Consider the following 20,077-nt stretch of genomic DNA (forward strand, 5'->3'; position numbering starts at 1 on the left):
GGCATGTTGGCCTTTATTGCAAGGGGCCTGGAGTATAAGAGTAAGGAAGTCTTGCTACAATTGTACAGGGCCTTGGTGAGACCACACCTGGAGTACTGTGCAGTTTTGGCCTCCTTATCTAAGGAAGGATATACTTGCCTTGGAGGCGGTGCAACGAAGGTTCACTAGATTGATTCCTGGGATGAGAGGAATGTTCTATGAGAGATTGTGTAGAATGGGCCTATACTCTCTGGAGTTTAGAAGAATGAGGTGTGATCTCATTGAAACATATAAGATTCTGAAGGGGATTGACAGGGTAGATGCCGAGAGGTTGTTCCACCTGGCTGGAGTGTCGAGAACTAGGGGGCATAGTCTCAGGATAAGTGGTCGGTCATTTAAGACTGAGGTGAGGAGGAATTTCTTCACTTGGAGGGTTGTGACTCTTTGGAATTCTCTGCCCCAGAGTGCTGCGAATGCTGAGTCATTGAGTATATTCAAGGCTGAGATCGATAGATTTTTGGGCTCTAGGGGAATCCAGGGATATGGAGATCGGGCAGGAGAGTGCAGTTGAGGTCGATGATCAGCCATGATCGTATTGAATGGTGGAACAGGCTCTAGGGGCTGTGTGGCAGACTTCTGCTCCTACTTATTACGTAATAACGCTGTGCTCAGCATGCACTATCTGACAATACTCCATATCTGCTGGTCACAGGCTATAGGTTTGTCTCTGAATCGTGTTCAATGAATTGATTTTAATTAGTTTCACTGTTCAATCTTTCCCCTTGATTTGTCACCAGATCTGAAATATTTTAACACTGAGATCTGAAGGTGTCGGTGTGTGTTCAGCCCCACCTAACAAACAGACACGTGTCCATCTGCTGGGCTCTGCTCCAGCATCACCTCTTAGATCAAACCCCTTTACTTTAAAACATACACAAGATTCAGTGTGACTGTGTGTTTAGAGACAGAAACTGATCTCACTTCACATCCCATTGCACGGCCTCATGCTGGATAATTGTGCTCGGTGGTCAGACACTCCCACTCTCATTCTCACCAAGACCTGCCTCATTTTGTAACCTGTGTGTACTGTCTGCAGGACCAGTGTGTATCTGAGTCAATGGGTCTCTCTCTGACCTTTCTCCCCTGTCCATCTCCAGGACCAGTGTGTATCTGAGTTAATGGGGCTCTCCCTGACCTTTCTCCCCAGTCCATCTCCAGGACCAGTGTGTATCTGAGTCAATGGGTCTCTCTCTGACCTTTCTCCCCAGTCCATCTCCAGGACTAGTGTGTATCTGAGTAAATGGGACTCTCCCTGACCATTCTCCCCAGTCCATCTCCAGGACCAGAGTGTATCTGAGTCAATGGGACTCTCTCTTACCTTTCGCCCCAGTCCACCGATGGAAGCTCTTTGAATCGGAAGAGTTCTCTCTGGTTGGTGCTCACAATCCTGTGCTGGTTCACCTACTGTTGTTCCTCAGTCTACAATCCCTGTTTACTTCGAGCTGAGCACCTTCCTCAATCACGCCATCATTCACCGGGAGATCTAATTGCGGCAGAGCAGAAAATAAGAACAATATTGAAAGCGTGAAATAATGTAATGTAGACTTTTAATCTGCTTATTAAAATTCAATTTCAAGGTCGAGTATTTGTTTGATTTTGTCCCTTTCCTCAGATCCCCAGTTCCGGGGCTGTGTGTTTAGTTTGGAGATTTTCCTCACAGTAAATTTCCACCCTCCTGAGACTCCCCCATTTACACTGCTCTGGGCAGAAATGCGCCATTTCCTGTCCAAACTGCTGATGAACCCACCGCGCCCTCCGCCCCCGGACCAGCCCCTGTATTGTGAGCCGGTCCAACTCATTCCCCGGGGTCTGATGAACCCACCGCGCCCTCCACCCCCAGACCAGCCCCTGTATTGTGAGCCGCTTCAGCTCATTCCCCAGGACCTGATGAACCCACCGCTCCCTCCACCCCCGGACCAGCCCCTGTATTGTGAGCCACTTCAGCTCATTCCCCGGGACCTGATGAACCGACCGCGCCCTCCACCACCGGACCAGCCCCTGTATTGTGAGCCGGTTCAGCTCATTCCCCGGGACCTGATGAACCCACCGCGCCCTCCACCCCCAGACCAGCCCCTGTATTGTGAGCCGCTTCAGCTCATTCCCCAGGACCTGATGAACCCACCGCTCCCTCCACCCCCGGACCAGCCCCTGTATTGTGAGCCACTTCAGCTCATTCCCCGGGACCTGATGAACCGACCGCGCCCTCCACCCCCGGACCAGCCCCTGTATTGTGAGCCGGTTCAGCTCATTCCCCGGGACCTGATGAACCCACCGCTCCCTCCACCCCCGGACCAGCCCTTGTATTGAGAGCCGGTTCAGCTCATTCCCCGAGACCTGATGAACCCACCGCGCCCTCCACCCCCGGACCAGCCCCTGTATTGTGAGCCGGTTCAGCTCATTCCCCGGGACCTGATGAACCCACCGCGCCCTCCACCCCCGGACCAGCCCCTGTATTGTGAGCCGGTTCAGCTCATTCCCCGGGACCTGATGAACCCACCGCGCCCTACACCCCCGGACCAGCCCCTGTATTGTGAGCCGGTCCAGCTCATTCCCCGGGGAGTTACTAACCGGAGCTGTGATCCTGTGAATCCCCTCCCTCCGTGTGATATAAAAAATTAGAACCGAGACTTCCGCATTCTCACTGCTGTAGACAGAAATGCGCCATTTTCTGAGCGGAGTTACTGACCGGAGCGGTGACCCTCCCTCGCTGTGATCCAAACTCCGGGCTGAGCAGCCGCTGTCGGGCCGAGTGCTGAATGGAGCAGAGTTCCCTCAGTCACAGAGCGCGGCACCCGTAACCTGGGCAATGACCCTGTTTCTGACCCTCACTCATCGATCAACCCGGCCCAGCACCAGAGGCAAACTGAGCCGGACCGGCAATCCCCGGAATGACGGCATCGAGCAACACTGCGCCTGCGTCAAAGAGAGAGAGAGAGCGAGCGAGGGGGGAGGGGTACTGCGCCTGCGTCAGAGAGAGAGCGGTACTGCGCCTGCGTCAGAGAGAGCGCGCGAGAGAGAGAGAGAGAGCGAGAGAGCGGTACTGCGCTTGCGTCAGAGAGAGCGACAGCGCCTGCGTCAAAGAGAGAGCGGCACTGCGCCTGCGTCTGAGACAGAGCGGCACTGCGCCTGCGTCAGAGGGAGCGTGAGACTGCGCATGCGCGGGAAGGCAAGGGAGCGGTACTGCGCCTGCGCGGGAAGGCAATGCAACTCTGATATTTCACAGAATCACAGAAACCCCACAGTGCAGATAGAAGCCATTTCGGCCCATCGAGCCTGCACCGACACATATCCCACCCGATCCCCGTAACCCCTACACCAATACATATCCCACCCTATCCCCGTAACCCCACGTATTTAATCCCCCTAACACTAAGGGTCAATTTATCATAGCCAATCAACCTAACCCGCACATCTTTGGACTGTGGGAGGAAACCGGAGCACCCGGAGGAAACCCACGCAAACACGGGGAGAGTGTCTGTGTGGAGTTTGCACAGTCACCCGAGGCCGGATTCGAACCCGGGTCCCTGGCGCTGTGAGGCAACAGTGCTAACCACTATGCCACCGTTTCAGAAATAACAACAGAAAATGCTGGAAATACTCAGCAGGCCAGGCAACATCCGTGGAGAGAGAAACAGAGTTAATGTTTCAGGTCTGGGACCCTTCATCAGAACTGGAAAAAGCTGGAGATGTAACAGATATTAAGCAGGTGCAGAGATGGCCAGGGGAGGAAGTTATTGAAAAAACACCCTGTACTATTGAAAGAGGCAGGAAAGATAAAATGTTGCAAATGGGAATGGCAAAAATCATACTGCATGAAAAATGGGGGCAGGGATAATTATCTGAAATTGTTGAACTCAATGTTGAGTCCGGCAGGCTGCAAAGTGCCCAATCGAAAGCTGAGGTGCTGTTCCTCGAGCTTACGCTGAGCTTCATTGGAACAATGCAATAGCCCGAGGACAGAGAGATCAGAGTGGGAGTGAAGCGGAGAATTAAAGTGACAGGCCACCGGGAGCTCGGGGTCACCCTTACAGACTGAACGGAGGTGTTCTGCAAAGCAGTCGCCCAATCTGCGTTTGGTCTCCCCAATGTAGAGGAGACCGCATCGTGAGCAGCGAATGCAGTATACTAGATTGCAAGAAGTACAAGTAAATCACAGTTTCACCTGGAAGGGGTGTTTGGGGCCCTGGACAGTGGGAAGGGAGGAGGTAAAAGGGCATGTGTTGCATCTCCTGCGCTTGCACGAGAAGGTGCCAGGTGAAGGAGAAGGGCTGTTGGGGGTGATTGAGGAGTGGACCAGGGTGTCGCGGAGGGAGTGGTCCCTTCGGAATGCTGAAAGGGGAGGTGAGGGGAAGATGTGTTTGGTGGTGGGATCACGTTGGAGGTGGCAGAAATGGCAGAGGATGATCCGTTGAATGTGGAGGCTGGTGGGGTGAAAGGTGAGGACAAGGGGAACCCTATCATGGTTCTGGGAGGGAGGGGAAGGGATGTGAGCAGAAGTGCGGGAAACAGAACGGACACGGTCAAGGGCCATGTCAACCACAGTAGAGGGGAATCCTCGGTTGAGGAAAAAGGAAGACATGTCGGAAGCACTAGTATGGATGGTGGCATCGTCAGAACAGACGCGGTGGAGACGGAGAAACTGGGAGAATGGAATAGAGTCCTTACAGGAAGCGGGGTGGGAGGAAGTGTAGTTCAGGTAGCTGTGGGAGTCAGTGGGCTTGTAGTGGATGTTTGTTGAAAGCCAATCGCCAGAAATGGAGACGGAGAAGTCAAGGAAGGGAAGAGTCGGAGATGGACCATGTGAAGGTGAGGGAAGGGTGGAAATTGGAAGTAAAGTGAATGAACTTATCTAGTTCAGGGCGAGAGCAGGAAACGGCACCAATACAGTCATCGATGTACCGGAAAAAGAGGTGAGGGAGAGGACCCGAGTAGGACTGGAACAAAGAATGTTCCACATATCCCATGAACAGGCAGGCATAGCTAGGGCCCATGCGGGTTCCCATAGCAACACCTTTAATTTGGAGGAAGTGAGTGGAGTCAAAGGAGAAGTTGTTCAATGTGAGAACAAGTTCAGCCAGGCAGAGGAGGGTGGTGGTGGATGGGGACTGGTTGGGCCTCTGTTCAAGGAAGAAACGGAGCGCCCGAAGGCTGTCCTGGTGGGGGATGGAGGTGTAGAGGGATTGGACATCCATGGTGAAAAGGAAGCAGTTGGGGCCAGGAAACTGGAAATTGTTAAAGTGACGAAGGGTATCGGAAGAGTCGCGAATGTTGGTGGGAAGAGATTGGACAAGGGGAGAAAAAAGAGTCGAGATAGGAAGAGATAAGTTCCGTGGGGCAAGAACAGGCTGAAACGATGGGACTACCAGGGCAGTCCTGTTTGTGGATCTTGGGAAGGAGGTAGAAGCGGGCTGTGCGGGGTTGGGGGACTATGAGGTTGGCGGCCATGGAGGGAAGATCTCCAGAGGAGATGAGGTCAGTGACACGCTTGAAAACAATGGCTTGATGTTTGCTAGTGGGGTCATGGTCCAGGCGGAGGTAGGAGGAGGTGTTGGAGAGTTGGCGTTCAGGTTCCGCACGGTAGAGGTTGGTTCGCCAAACAACAACAGCACCACCCTTATCAGCAGGTTTAATGATAATGTTAGGGTTGGATTGGAGCGAACGGAGTGCTGCAAGTTCAGAGGGAGGTAGGTTGGAGTGAGTGAGGGGAGCAGAGAAATGGAGACGGCCGACGTCACGTCGGCAGTTAGCAATGATAAGATCTAGAGAGGGTAAGAGGCCATTCCCATTTGCAACATTTTATCTTTCCTGCCTCTTTCAATAGTACGGGGTGTTCTTTCAATTCCTTCCTCCCCTCCTAACCGCACCCCCCCACCCCTGTCTCTGCACCTGCTTAATATCTGTTACATCTCCAGTTTTTTCCAGTTCTGATGAAGGGTCCCAGACCTGAAACGTTAACTCTGTTTCTCTCTCCACGGATGCTGCCTGGCCTGCTGAGTATTTCCAGCATTTTCTGTTGTTATTTCTGATATTTCAGTACGATAGCAAAATACTGCAGATGCTGGAAATCCGAAACAACTGAAAATGCTGGAAAAACTCAGCAGGCCAGGCAACATCCGTGGAGAGAACAAACAGAGTCGACGTTTCGGGTCTAACCCTTTCTCAAAACTGGAAAGGAAATGAAACAGATCTCCCACATGGCAGCTGTCTCCCATTCTGCCAGAACGTCTCACACCTAATCTGGAGCCGTCTTTTGTCTCCACTCGTCCTATCACCATCGCGTCTCGTTTTGAATACCTCTTAATGTCTCTTCACTTCTTTTGTTCTCTCCCAGCACTGCCTTTCGATCTATTTCCTTTCCAGTTTTGAAAAAGGGTTCGACCCGAAACGTTGACTCTGTTTTTTCTCTCCACGGATGTTGCCTGGCCTGCTGAGTTTTTCCAGCATTTCCTGTTGTTGTTTCTGATATTTCAGGCTGACTGTGACATCACTGCGCCTGCGTGATAATCCCCCTCCGCCTCCCGGTGTGAAAGCCGGGCTGGAGTTTGCTGAGCGGAGGGTCGCTGTCGCTGCCTCTCGCGGTCTAGTTTCTCCTTGGAGAGGGAGCAGGCTTTTAATTCATCACAACTCAATCTCCATGGCTTTGCTCAGACTGAGGCAGAGGGACTGGGATGTCTTTTCACTGCGCTCCTGGGAAAAGGTGGACAGCGGGAATGTTCACTACATCGCCCCCAGTGGTGGGAGGAATACAACTGAACATAGCGACAGGAGGCCATTCAGCCCCTTCAGACTGTTCCACCATTCAAGGATCATGGCTGATCTGGGTCTTCACTCAATGCATGCGCTGTAGTTCGTTAACCCTTAATGCCTAACAAACATCTACTAATCTCAGTTTGGATATTTTCAATTGACCGAGCCGCAACAGCTTTTAGGGGGAGAGAGTTCCAGTTTTCCACAACCCTTTTTGTGAAGAAATACTTTGACATCATTAGAGCTTAGTTCTAATTTGAAGGTTCTGCCTCATTGTTCAAGACTCCTCCACCAGAGGAAATAATTTCTGTCTATCCACCCTACCGAATCCTTTAATCATCTTAAAAACCTCAATTAGATCACCACTTCATCTTCTGGGGAATACAAAACCTAGTCTACGCAACCTGTCCTCATAATTGAACACTTTTATCTCTGGTGTCATTCCAATGAACCTGTGCAGCATCCTCTCCAAGACCAATATATCTTACGAGGGAGCAGTGCCCAGAACCGAATAACGTGGAACAATATTCTCTATACAAAATGTATTGAAACAGGTGTTATCAAATTTAGAACAAAGCGTTAATAAATCATAGCAAGAGGAGGTATTACGAAATATATGTATCTATATAACCTACTGCTCAGAAACAACTGGTTCCTACTGCTAGACTACCGAATACATAGACTGCAGTTTACACTGAAGTTTCACAGTCCTTCGGATATAAATTGGAGCCAAGGCCCCTTGTGCTGCGATCTAGAAATAGAGGAACTCGATTGCCGAAAATAACTGAACACAGAAATAGCAAAACCAACATCACATGTTCGGAGTTTAGTTCAGAACATTAACCCTGAACATTCAGCCAGTGTTTCTAACCATGAAGCTGCGATTCCAATAACGGATTTTTTACACCACCAGACCTGACACTGCGGATTTACTGAATCCACCATCAGTTCCAGCTGTACAGAACATTAAGCAGCGCCGCATCTACAGAAATACATCAATAAAAGTCACATTGTTGGAGATACACCCTGTGACTGCTGAAAATCAGATTGTCTTAAACCATCTAAATCTGTTACTGTTCACAGTAACCATTTAAATTACACAATATACTGAACTTGATGGCGAAATATCCGATCGTCGCCGTTGCACATCTGAAATGTTACAAAATTTCAGTAAAGGACAATTCTGGAAACTCCAGTCAGCCTTTGAAGAGCTGAAACATGGTGCTTTTAGGCTCCACGATAATCGGGGGACTGTGCTGAACGAGCAGGGAAAGGAATCTAGAAAATATCGGGACAAACACCTCTCTCAGTTTAATAAACAGAACCCTCGGCCAAGGAAGGGAGCTGGATCAGGTGACCACACAAAATAATAAACTGTTTGCAATTTTACAAATCTTTATTAAAATATAAGATTTATATATCATTTTATCACCAGTTTATGAAGAAATTAATCATGTAAATCAACTTCAATTGTGAAATCCAGCAAAAGAATCAGAGTAAATACATTTTCGTAAAACCCAGCATCCAGTTCAGAATTATAAGACTTTAGAGAGTTGGATAGGAAATATAATTGAATGTCTGTTATCACCTTAACAGGCAGTATAATACTGATATCATGGCCATCATAAAGGTCAGTTCTTTGAGTTGGTGCTGGGGGCGGGGAGATAGTTAAAGTCTACTGGCCTCGGCCTCAGACTGGAGTCACCTCTTAGATCAAATCCCTGTACTCTACAACACACAAGATTCAGTGTGACTGTGTGTTTAGAGACAGAAACTGATCTCACTTCACATCCTATTGCACGGCCTCATGCTGGATAATTGTGCTCAGTGGTCAGACTCTCCCAGTCCCATTCTCACCATTTCCTGCATTAACCTGTAACCTTTGTATACTGTCTACAGGACCAGTGTGTATCTGAGTCAATGGGACTCTGATCTATCTTCCCAGTCCATCTCCAGGACCAGCGTGTATCTGAGTCAGTGGGACTCTCCCTGACCTTTCTCCCCAGTATATCTCCAGGACTAGTGTGTATTTGAGTCAATGGGACTCTCTCTGACCTTTCTCCTCAGTATATCTCCAGGACCAGTGTGTATTTGAGTCAATGGGACTCTCTCTGATCTTTCTCCTCAGTATATCTCCAGGACCAGTGTGTATTTGAGTCAGTGGGACTCTCCCTGACCTTTCTCCCCAGTATATCTCCAGGACCAGTGTGTATTTGAGTCAATGGTTCTCTCTCTGACCTTTCTCCCCAGTCCATCTCCAGGACCAGTGTGTATCTGAGTCAATGGGACTCTCTCTGATCTTTCTCCCCAGTCCATCTCCAGGACCAGTGTGTATCTGAGTCAATGGGGCTCTCCCTGAACTTTCGCCCCAGTCCAGCTCCAGGACCAGTGTGTATCTGAGTCAATGGGACTCTCTCTGACCTTTCTCCCCAACCCATCTCCAGGACCAGTGTGTATCTGAGTCAATGGGACTCTCTCTGACCTTTCTCCCCAGTCCATCTCCAGGAGCAGTGTCTATCTGAGTCAATGGGACTCTCTGACCTTTCTCCCCAGTCCATCTCCTGAACCAGTGTGTATCTGAGTCAATGGGACTCTCTGACCTTTCTCCCCAGTCCATCTCTAGAACCAATGTGTATCTGAGTCAATGGGATTCTCTCTGACCTTTCTCCCCAGTCCATCTCCAGTGCCAGTGTGTATCTGAGTCAATGAGACTCTCTCTGACCTTTCTCCCCAGTCGATCTCTAGAAGCTCTTTGAATCGCAAGGGTTCTCTCTGGTTGGTGCTCTCACAATCCTGTGCTATTTCACCTGCTGTTGTTCCTCAGTCTACAATCCATGTTTACGCCAGCTGTGGACCTTTCTCAATTACTCCGTCACTTCCCGGGAGATCTAATTACCACAGAACAGAAAATGAGAACAATATTGATGTTGTGAAGTGGATTGTAGTGTACAATTTTCCTCCAATTTTTCAGAGAAGTAAAAGTTCAGGGCCGAGTATTTCTGTTTCATTTTCTCCATTTCCTCAGATCCTCGTCCTGCCCGCTTTGGCTTCTGAAAAATTACCAGAAATCTGGATGGAAATATACAATTTCTCTGTGCTTTAGAGCAACCGGCGTTATCTGATCTCACTGGGCCCATCCTCCCCGGTTACACACTGTCTGATCTCACTGGGCCCATCCTCCCTGGGTTACACACTATCTGATCACACTGGGCCCATCCTCCCCGGGTTACACACTGTCTGATCTCACTGGGCCCATCCTCCCCGGGTTACACACTGTCTGATCTCACTGGGCCCATCCTCCCCGGGTTACACACTGTCTGATCTCACTGGGCCCATCCTCCCTGGGTTACACACTGTCTGATCTCACTGGACCCATCCTCCCCGGGTTACACACTATCTGATCACACTGGGCCCATCCTCCCCGGGTTACACACTGTCTGATCTCACTGGGCCCATCCTCCCCGGGTTACACACTATCTGATCACACTGGGCCCATCCTCCCCGGGTTACACACTATCTGATCACACTGGGCCCATCCTCCCCGGGTTACACACTGTCTGATCTCACTGGGCCCATCCTCCCCGGGTTACACACTATCTGATCACACTGGGCCCATCCACCCCGGGTTACACACTGTCTGAACTCACTGGGCCCATCCTCCCCGGGTTACACACTATCTGATCACACTGGGCCCATCCTCCCCGGGTTACACATTGTCTGATCTCACTGGGCCCATCCTCCCCGGGTTACACACTATCTGATCACACTGGGCCCATCCTCCCCGGGTTACACACTGTCTGATCTCACTGGGCCCATTCTCCCCGGGTTACACACTGTCTGATCTCACTGGGCCCATCCTCCCCGGGTTACACAGGCTATGTTCTTTAATAACTAATCGTTTTTATTAAGAACAGCTAGCTTTTGCTCGGCACTTTCTTGAGCACATGTGGACTAGGTACTGTATCTGTAGAGGCAACCATCTTGACTGCTGCCTTGTGGGTTGCCTGGTGCATTGTGGGTAGCCCACTCTTATATACATACAGCACCACCTAATGTACCATTCCAGAATGACAGGTTACTGATCATTACATCCCCCTTTCTTTGAGCTTAAACAAAATCAGTATCAATCAATATCAATCAATCATAGCATCATGAACATCTTCAACAGTCAATACATTTTCAATGTAGTTTTCTTTTTAATCAAAGATTAAGTCTATCAGGGTTTTTTACTTCACGTGTGGATCTTCTCAGCACAGGTAAGTCTGATGTGTTTTCATGAGAGCCTGTATGTGTATTTGTGTTAGATTGTTTTGGTGGTGAGTGACAAGATTCAGTTGCGGCATTGTCATCGATTTGCTCTTCGATAGTCTCCTGTGTTTTTAGGAGGGAACGGTGGTTCCTCCTGAGAATCTGTCCTTCCTCAGTTCTAACAGTGTATGACCTTCGTCCTACTTCCTCAAGAACTGTATCTTTCCTGTTCCATGCATCTGGATCTTCAATCCTGACAACGTCATCCCTTGTCAATGGTTTCAGAGTTTTGGATGACTTGTCATAGTATGATTTCTGTTTCAGCTTTAACAGTTGAAGTAACTGTCTCAGTTCCTTACTCTGCTTTTCTTTTGCACAGCAGGGTAGCGTGGTACGCAACTTGTGACCCATTAGGCGTTCAGCAGGTGAAGAACCAGAGTCTAAAGGTGAGGCTCGGTAGCTCAGCAGGGCGAGATAAGGATCAGACTTGCTTTCTGTCGCTTTCTTCAGTAGCTGCTTGAGAACTTGAACACCTTTCTCTGCCTTACCATTCGACTGAGCATACAAAGGACTGGATGTGATGTGTTGAAAGTCATAATGTGCTGCAAACTGTTATAGAGTCATAGAGTTTTACAGCACAGAAAGAGGCCCTTTGGCCCATCGTGTCTGCGCCGCCCATCCATCCCTGTCCAGTCTAATCCCATTTTCCAGCATTTGGTCCATAGCCTTGTATGCAATGGCATTTCAAGTGCTCATCCAAATGCTTCTTGAATGTTGTGAGGGTTCCTGCCTCTACCACCCTTTTAGGCATTGAGTTCCACATTCCAACCACCCTCTGGGTGAAAAAGTTCCTCCTCAAATCCCCTCTAAATCTCCTGCCCCTTACCCTGAATCTATGCCCCCTTGTTATTGACCCCCCTACTAAGGGGAAAAGTTCCTCTTTGTCTACCCTATCTATGCCCCTCATCATTTTGTACACCTCAATCAGGTCCCCTCTCAGCCTTCTTTGCTCCAAGGAAAACAACCCCAGCCTGTTTAGTCTTTCTTCATAGCTGAGGCGCTCCATCCCAGGTAACATCCTGGTGAATCTTCTCTGCACCCTCTCCAAAGCAATCACATCCTTCCTATAGTGAGGCGACCAGAACTGCACACAGTACTCCAGCTGTGGCCTCACCAGCGTTTTGTACAGCTCCATCATAACCTCCCTGCTCTTATATTCTATGCCTCGGCTAATGAAGGCAAGTATCCCATATGCCTTTTTAACCACCTTATCTACTTGTTCCGCTGCCTTCAGAGATCTATGTACATGTACACCGAGGTCCCTCTGACCCTCTGTACTTCCTAGGGTCCTACCACTCATTGTGTATTCCCTTGCCTTATTTGTCCATGCAAAATGCATCACCTCGCACTTTTCAGGGTTAAATTCCATTTGCCACTTTTCCGCCCATCTGACCAACCCGTCTATATCGTCCTGTAGCCTGAGGCTTTCCCCCTTGCAATTTACCACCCCACCAATTTTCGTGTCATCTGCAAACTTACTGATCATCCCTTTTACATTCTCATCCAAATCATTTATGTAGATCACAAACAAGGGACCCAGCACCGATCCCTGAGGTACCCCACTGGACACAGGCTTCCAGTCACAAAAGCAACCTTCGACCATCACCCTCTGCCTCCTGCCACTCAGCCAGTTTAGGATCCAACGCGCCAAGGCACCCTGGATCCCATGGGCTCTTACCTTCTTGACCAGTCTCCTATGCGGGACTTTGTCAAAAGCTTTACTGAAGTCCATGTAAACCACATCCACAGCATTTCCCTCATCCACCTCCCTAGTCACCCCCTCGAAAAATTCAATCAGATTTGTCAGACATGATTTACCCTTGACAAAGCTATGCTGACTATCCCCTATTAATCCTTGCCTCTCCAAGTGGAGACTAATTTTGTCCCTCAGAATTTTTTCCAATAATTTCCCTACCACAGATGTTAGGCTCACTGGCCTGTAATTCCCTGGTTTATCCCTGCTACCCTTCTTGTATAATGGTACTACATTAGCTGTTCTCCAGTCCTCTGGTACATCCCCTGTGGCCAGAGAGGTTCTGAAAATTTGGGTCAGAGCCCCCTCAGTAAGTTTGCAGATGACACGAACTCCTTACAGTTCAAGCACGGACCATTGTCGCTAACGGCAATCCTGGGAATTCCATGTCTGGCGAAGATGGATTTCACATGCATTATGACACTGCTTGCTGTGGTGATTGAGAGCAGCACCATCTCAGGATAGTTAGAATAGTAGTTAATCACTATTAGATAGTCTTTACCATTTAAATGAATAAGGTCCATACCAACCTTTTGCCATGGTGCTGTTGGTATGTCAGCTACTATCATTGGTTCCTTTGCTTGTTTGTTTTGGTGTTTCTGACATGTCTCACATTTGCCTATCATGTTCTCAGTGTCCTTATTTATGTCAGGCCAATAAACAGTGTCTCTTGCTCTCCTTTTGCATTTTTCAATTCTGAGGTGTCCCTCATGAATCCTTTTGAGCATGTCTTGACGTAGAGCCTGTGGAATGACTATTCTGTTCTGTTTTAGTAATAGACCACTTGCGACACTCAATTCTGACCTTATGTGAAAATATTTTGGACAGGAACCTTTTGGCCAACCATGATGAATGTTCTCTATTACTGTTTGTAATACTGTATCTTTTACTGTTTCTTCTGCTATTTGCTTTGATTTTGTGTCTGACACGGGCAGCGCAGCAGTGACCATACTCACATGAACATCCACGTCTTCTTCAGTAGAGCTCACATGGTGGGTGCTCGGGATAGTGCATCTACTAACACTATGTATTTGCCTGGTGTGTAGATCACACAGAATCACAGAAACCCCACAGTGCAGATAGAGGCCATTTCAGCCCATCGAGCCTGCACCGACACATATCCCACCCGATCCCCGTAACCCCTACACCAACACATATCCCACTCTATCCCCGTAACCCCACGTATTTAATCCCCCTAACACTAAGGGTCAATTTATCATAGCCAATCAACCTAACCCGCACATCAGTTCAAAGTCATTTCTTTGCAGCTTCATCATGAGTCGTTGAATCCTTGGAGACATCTCATTCAGGTTCTTTTTTATGATGGAAACCAGTGGGCTGTGGTCTGTCTCAACTGTGAAGGTGGGAAGTCCATATATGTAGCCATGAAACTTTTCTAGTCCAACTACCAAGCCTAGACATTCCTTTTCAATCTGGGCGTATCAACACTCAGTATCAGTCATAGACCTGGAGGCATAGGCAACAGGCTTCCAATCTTCACCCTCTGCTTGTAGCAAGACCGCACCTAGGCCATCTTTTGATGCATCCATTGACACTTTGATTCTTTTTGTTGGGTCAAAGAAGGTGAGTACAGGTGTGGTTGTCAGCACTGTTTTGAGGTTTATCCACTCTTGTTCATGTCTTTCTGTCCATGTGAACTCATTTGTTTTACGTAGCAGGTCTCGCAGACAGGCTGTCATGGCTGACAAGTTAGGAATGAACTTTCCAATGAAGTTTATCATCCCCATGATGCGTAGCACTCCTTTTTTGTCAGTGGGTCGGGGCATTTTGAGTATGGCATTTACTTTTTCCATATCTGGCTCTATTCATTTACCAGATAGATTATCTCCTAGGAAAGTGACTTCCTGGACGCCAAACTGACACTTGGCTTTTTTGAGCTTTAGTGCATTCCGACGTATGCTCTGTAGCACTTTAGTCAGTCTCTCATTGTGTTCTTTCAATGTGGAGCCCCAGATGATGATATCATCAACATAGACCCGAACTCCTTCCAGACCTTCAATTATGTGTTCCATCGCTCTATGAAAGATTTCAGATGCAGATATTATCCCAAAAGGCATTCTGAGGAAACAATACCTGCCAAATGGTGTGTTGAAGGTACAGTATTTGGTGCTCTCTTCATCCAGTTTTAGTTGCCAAAATCCTTGTGAGGCATCGAGCTTTGTAAAGTATCTGGCACCTGACATTTCATTGGTGATTTCTTCTCGCTTGGGAATCTGGTAGTGTTCACGTTTTATGTTTGCATTTAAGTCCTTTGGATCCATGCATATTCTTAGATCATTGTTCTTTTTCTTTACACATACCATGGAGTTAACCCAGTCTGTTGGCTCTTCGACTTTCCTGATGACTCCTAAGTGTGGTCATTCTGTCCAGTTCATTCTTGAGCCGGTCACGCAGGGGTGCTGGAACTCTTCGTGGAGCATGTACCACTGGCTGAGCATCCTCATTTAGCTGGCTCTTGTAAGTGAATGGTAGAACTCCAAATCCTTTGAACACATCCTGGAAATTATTCACTACAGAATCCACCGAGTCATCTGGCCTGCTTATGGCACAGTTTATACAGTAGACTCTCTGGACCAGTTCTAAGTCCTCACAAGCTTTGTCACCCAGTAGTGAATCACGTCCTTCAGCCACAACAGAAAACATGAGATGATGCACTTTGTCTTTGACTGTAACTTTAAGTCTGCATACACCTAAGCTATCTATTTTCTGTCCATTATAGTCCTTCAGTATGTGGTAAACCACTGTTAAACCTGCCTGTATGGGTGTTTGTATTCCACTGTGTACATGTCTGTACATGCCTCGGCTGACTCCCCCCACAAGTCCAGGTATAAAGGTGACTGCTCCACAGTCCCTCTGTATTCTGGACTTGTCGACCACTCGAGGCACACCTTCATTCTCTTGTTAATAAAAGCCTGTTAGTTACTCGCTTAACCTCAGTCTTTTGGGTAATTGATAGCGCATCAATTTTATTAACAAGATTTTTTATAATGGAGAAGATCCTCACACCAGCATGCCTGGACTTAGACCATCGGGAGGCGGACGCATCCACCAAGTTTGCTCACTGGCTTAGGTGCTTTGAAAAATTCCTGATTGCCTCCGCTGCAACGGTCAAATCGGATGAGGACAAACTGGATGTCCTGACCTCCAAAGTGAACCACCGAGCGTACTCGGTCATCCAGGATGCGACCTCGTACACGGCTGCTCTCAAGCTACTCAAGGACCAGTACACGCGCCCAGTGAACGAGGTGTACGCCAGGCACCTCCTGGGGAGTCGTAAACAACAACCTGGGGAACCGACCGAGGAATACCTTCAGGCACTGTCTGTGCTTGGCCGGGCCTGTGGTTGTAAGGATGTAAAGGCCGCTGTGTACACAGAGGAACTCATCCGGGACGCTTTTGTAGCGGGCCACAGGTCCAATTACACCCGACAGCGACTGTTGGAGCAGAGTGACTTCGACCTCAACAAGGCCTCTGAACTCGCACTATCATTGGACGCAGCCTACCGGGGCATGGATGCCTACTCCTCTGCACCATGGACGCCGCGGGGAATGACAGCCTGGGACACGGTAGGACCGTCTCATAGCGCCGTGCCACCCCAGCCGCATCCCAGCAACGGCCCAACTACCGCAGCAGTGTCCCAAGGTCAGAAATGCTACTTCTGTGGCCAGGCCAAACAACCCAGAGCGCGCTGCCCGGTGAAAAATGTGATCTGCTCAGGCTGCTGGAAGAAGGGACACTACGCCAGCGTCTGCAGGGCCAAAGCCACCCCGAACCACAGCAGCACCGCGTGTGGGCCGTGCGGGCCGCCATCTTGGGCCTCCCCAGCCATGTGCGAACCACCGGAACAGCAGCCATTTTGGACGTCTCCAGCCACATGGGGATCATGGACGCCGCCATCTTGGACGCCAGCCGGGACGCAGCAGGCCCCCAACACCGCCTCATCTGATACCCGCAGCGACACACCGACCCCTACGCTGGCCTCCGTTACGCTGGACCATGCGAGACCGCACCAACTGGCCCGGTCCACAATGGACATTAAGGTAAATGGTCATGAAACAACCTGCCTTTTTGACTCTGGGAGCACGGAGAGCTTCATCCACCCCGACCAAGTGCGGCGTTCCTCTCTCCCAGTCCTGCCTGTGCACCATCGGATTTCTATGGCCTCCGAGTCCCAGTCGGCGGACATTGGCGGCTACTGCGCGGTGACACTCTTAGTAGACGGGACTGTGTACGATAATTTTAAACTTCTGGTCCTGCCCCACCTCTGCGCTGCCGTTCTACTGGGGTTAGATTTTCAGTGCCACCTTAAAAGTGTTACGATGGCGTATGGTGGACCCCTCCCCCCACTCACAGTCCACAGCCAGCAGCTTCCAAACTGCCCACCGCGCACCAGGTGCAACCTCTCCACACTCAGAGTCACCCCCCCCCCCACTTTTTGCTAACCTCACCCCCGACTGTAAGTCCATCGCCACAAAGAGCAGGCGATACAGTGCCGGGGACAGGGTTTTCATTAAAACTGAAGTGGAGCGGCTCCTGAAGGAGGGGATTATTGAGGGCAGCACCAGCCCATGGCGAGCCCAGGTTGTGGTCGTTAAGACCGGCGAGAAGCAGCGCTTGGTCATCGACTACAGCCAGACAATAAATCGCTACACCCTGCTGGATGCTTACCCACTCCCCCGCATAGCTGATATGGTCAACCAGATCGCGCAGTACCGCGTCTTCTCGACCATTGACCTGAAATCAGCGTACCACCAGCTCCCTATCCACCCTGAGGACCGCCAGTATACTGCCTTTGAGGCAAACGGCCGTCTCTATCACTTCCTTAGGGTTCCCTTTGGCGTCACCAACGGGGTCTCCATCTTCCAAAGGGAGATGGACCGGACGGTCGATCAAAATGCGTTGCAGGCCACTTTCCCATATCTGTACAATGTGACCATCTGCGGCCATGACTTGCAGGACCATGACGCAAACCTCGAAAAATTCCTCTGCACCGCCCAACTCCTGAACCTGACGTATAACAAGGAGAAGTGCATATTCCGCACAACCCGCCTCGCCATCCTTGGCTGTGTTGTGCAACACGGAGTCATCGGTCCCGACCCCGACTGGATGCGTCCCCTTATGGAACTCCCACTGCCCCATTGCCTCAAGGCCCTGAAGAGGTGCCTAGGGTTTTTCTCCTATTACGCCCAGTGGGTCCCCCACTATGCGGACCAGGCCCATCCGCTGATCAAGTCCACCTCTTTTCCCTTGACAGCAGAGGCCCGCTTAGCCTTCCACCGTATCAAGGAAGGCATTGCCAAAGCCACCATGCACGCAGTGGACGAATCCATCCCCTTCCAGGTGGAAAGCGACGCGTCCGACTTTGCCCTGGCTGCTACCCTTAATCAGACAGGGAGACACGTGGCCTTCTTTTCACGAACCCTCCATGGCCCGGAGACCAGACACTCCGCTGTTGAGAAGGAGGCCCAGGCTATTGTGGAGGCTGTGCGTCATTGGAGGCACTACCTGGCCGGAAAACGATTTACCCTGCTCACTGACCAGCGTTCAGTTGCTTTTATGTTTAACAAAAAGCAGAGGGGCAAAATCAAAAACGAGAAGATCTTGAGGTGGAGAATCAAACTTTCCACCTACAATTACGAGATCTTGTACCGGCCCGGGAAGCTCAATGAACCCCCGGATGCTCTATCACGTGGCACCTGCGTCAGCGCGCAGATCGATAGACTGCGGGCCCTCCACAATGACCTCTGCCACCCGGGGGTCACCAGGTTCTTCCACTTCATCAAGGCCCGCAACCTGCCTTACTCCATTGAGGAGGTCAGGACCATGACCAGGAACTGCCAAGTCTGCGCTGAGTGCAAACCGCACTTTTTTAGACCAGACAGGGCTCACCTGATAAAAGCCACTCGCCCCTTCGAGCGCTGAGCGTTGATTTTAAAGGGCCTCTCCCCTCCTCCGACCGCAATGTGTACTTCCTCAACATTATTGATGAGTACTCCCGTTTCCCGTTCGCCATCCCCTGCCCAGACATGACCACTGCCACGGTCATTATATGTCTGAACGACCTCTTCACCCTGTTCGGTTTCCCCAGCTATATCCATAGCGACCGGGGCTCATCGTTTATGAGCGACGAACTCCGCCAGTACCTGCTCGCTAGGGGTATTGCCACAAGCAGGACCGCCAGTTACAACCCCCGGGGGAACGGACAGGTGGAAAGAGAGAATGCGACAGGTTGGAAGGCCGCCCTGCTAGCCTTAAAGTCTAGGGGCCTTCTGACCTCCCGCTGGCAGGATGTGCTCCCCGATGCGTTCCACTTTATTCGGTCACTGCTCTGCATTGCCACTAACGCCACCCCTCATGAGAAAATGTTTGTCTTCCCAAGGAAGTCCACATTGGGGACATCGCTACCGCCATGGCTGACGTCCCCAGGGCCGGTCCTACTGAGAAGACACGTGAGGACCCATAAAACGGACCCCCTGGTCGAGAGGGTCGACCTCCTCCACGCCAACCCCCAGTATGCTTACATTGCGTACCCGGATGGGCGGGAGGACACAGTCTCCATACGAGACCTCGCACCCTCCGGGGCCCCAGTAACCCACTACCCACTACCACCCCCCCCACGATCCAATATCCAACCCCAGCAGACGGCATGGCTGGGCCCCGCGACCCGCTCGACACCCATGAGGACTACACACCAGTGCCCCAGCCTACGCGGCACTCGACACCGGAAGCTTCACTACCCCTGCCGTCGCCACGTCGATCACAGCGGCAGACAAGACCTCCGGAGAGACTCCAATACACAAACTTTTAATACACTTCACCCCGCCGGACTCATTTTTAAACAAGGGGTGAATGTGGTAAACCACTGTTATACCTGCCTGTATGGGTGTTTGTATTCCACTGTGTACATGTCTGTACATGCCTCGGCTGACTCCTCCCACAAGTCCAGGTATAAAGGTGACTGCTCCACAGTCCCTCTGTATTCTGGACTGGTCGACCACTCGAGGCACACCTTCATTCTCTTGTTAATAAAAGCCTGTTAGTTACTCGCTTAACCTCAGTCTTTTGGGTAATTGATAGCGCATCACAGTAGTACTGACATTTTCTGTATTTTGGCTTTTCTTTCATATTGTTAATGTCACTCATACTGATTAAGTTTGCTTTTGCCCCAGTGTCTAGTTTCAATGTAACTAATGCTCCATTTACCTGCAG

At 50.0% G+C, this 20,077-nt stretch overlaps 1 protein-coding gene across 1 annotated transcript in view; it reads right to left on the reverse strand.

Annotated features, from left to right (window-relative positions):
- The window catches only part of LOC147088422 (NACHT, LRR and PYD domains-containing protein 3-like), a 95,380-nt gene that overhangs the window by 50,674 nt on the left and 24,629 nt on the right, over positions 1–20,077 (reverse strand). Inside the window, exon 3 of the mRNA XM_085977180.1 lies at positions 1,358–1,522. The gene's annotated coding sequence lies outside the window, so the exon portion shown is untranslated. The remainder of the gene's footprint in view (positions 1–1,357; positions 1,523–20,077) is intronic.

Source organism: Somniosus microcephalus, unplaced genomic scaffold (genome assembly GCF_052327205.1).
Source record: "Somniosus microcephalus isolate GS21.2 unplaced genomic scaffold, FLI_Smic_1.0 unresolved_chr4, whole genome shotgun sequence".
NCBI classification, from domain to species: Eukaryota; Metazoa; Chordata; class Chondrichthyes; order Squaliformes; family Somniosidae; genus Somniosus; species Somniosus microcephalus.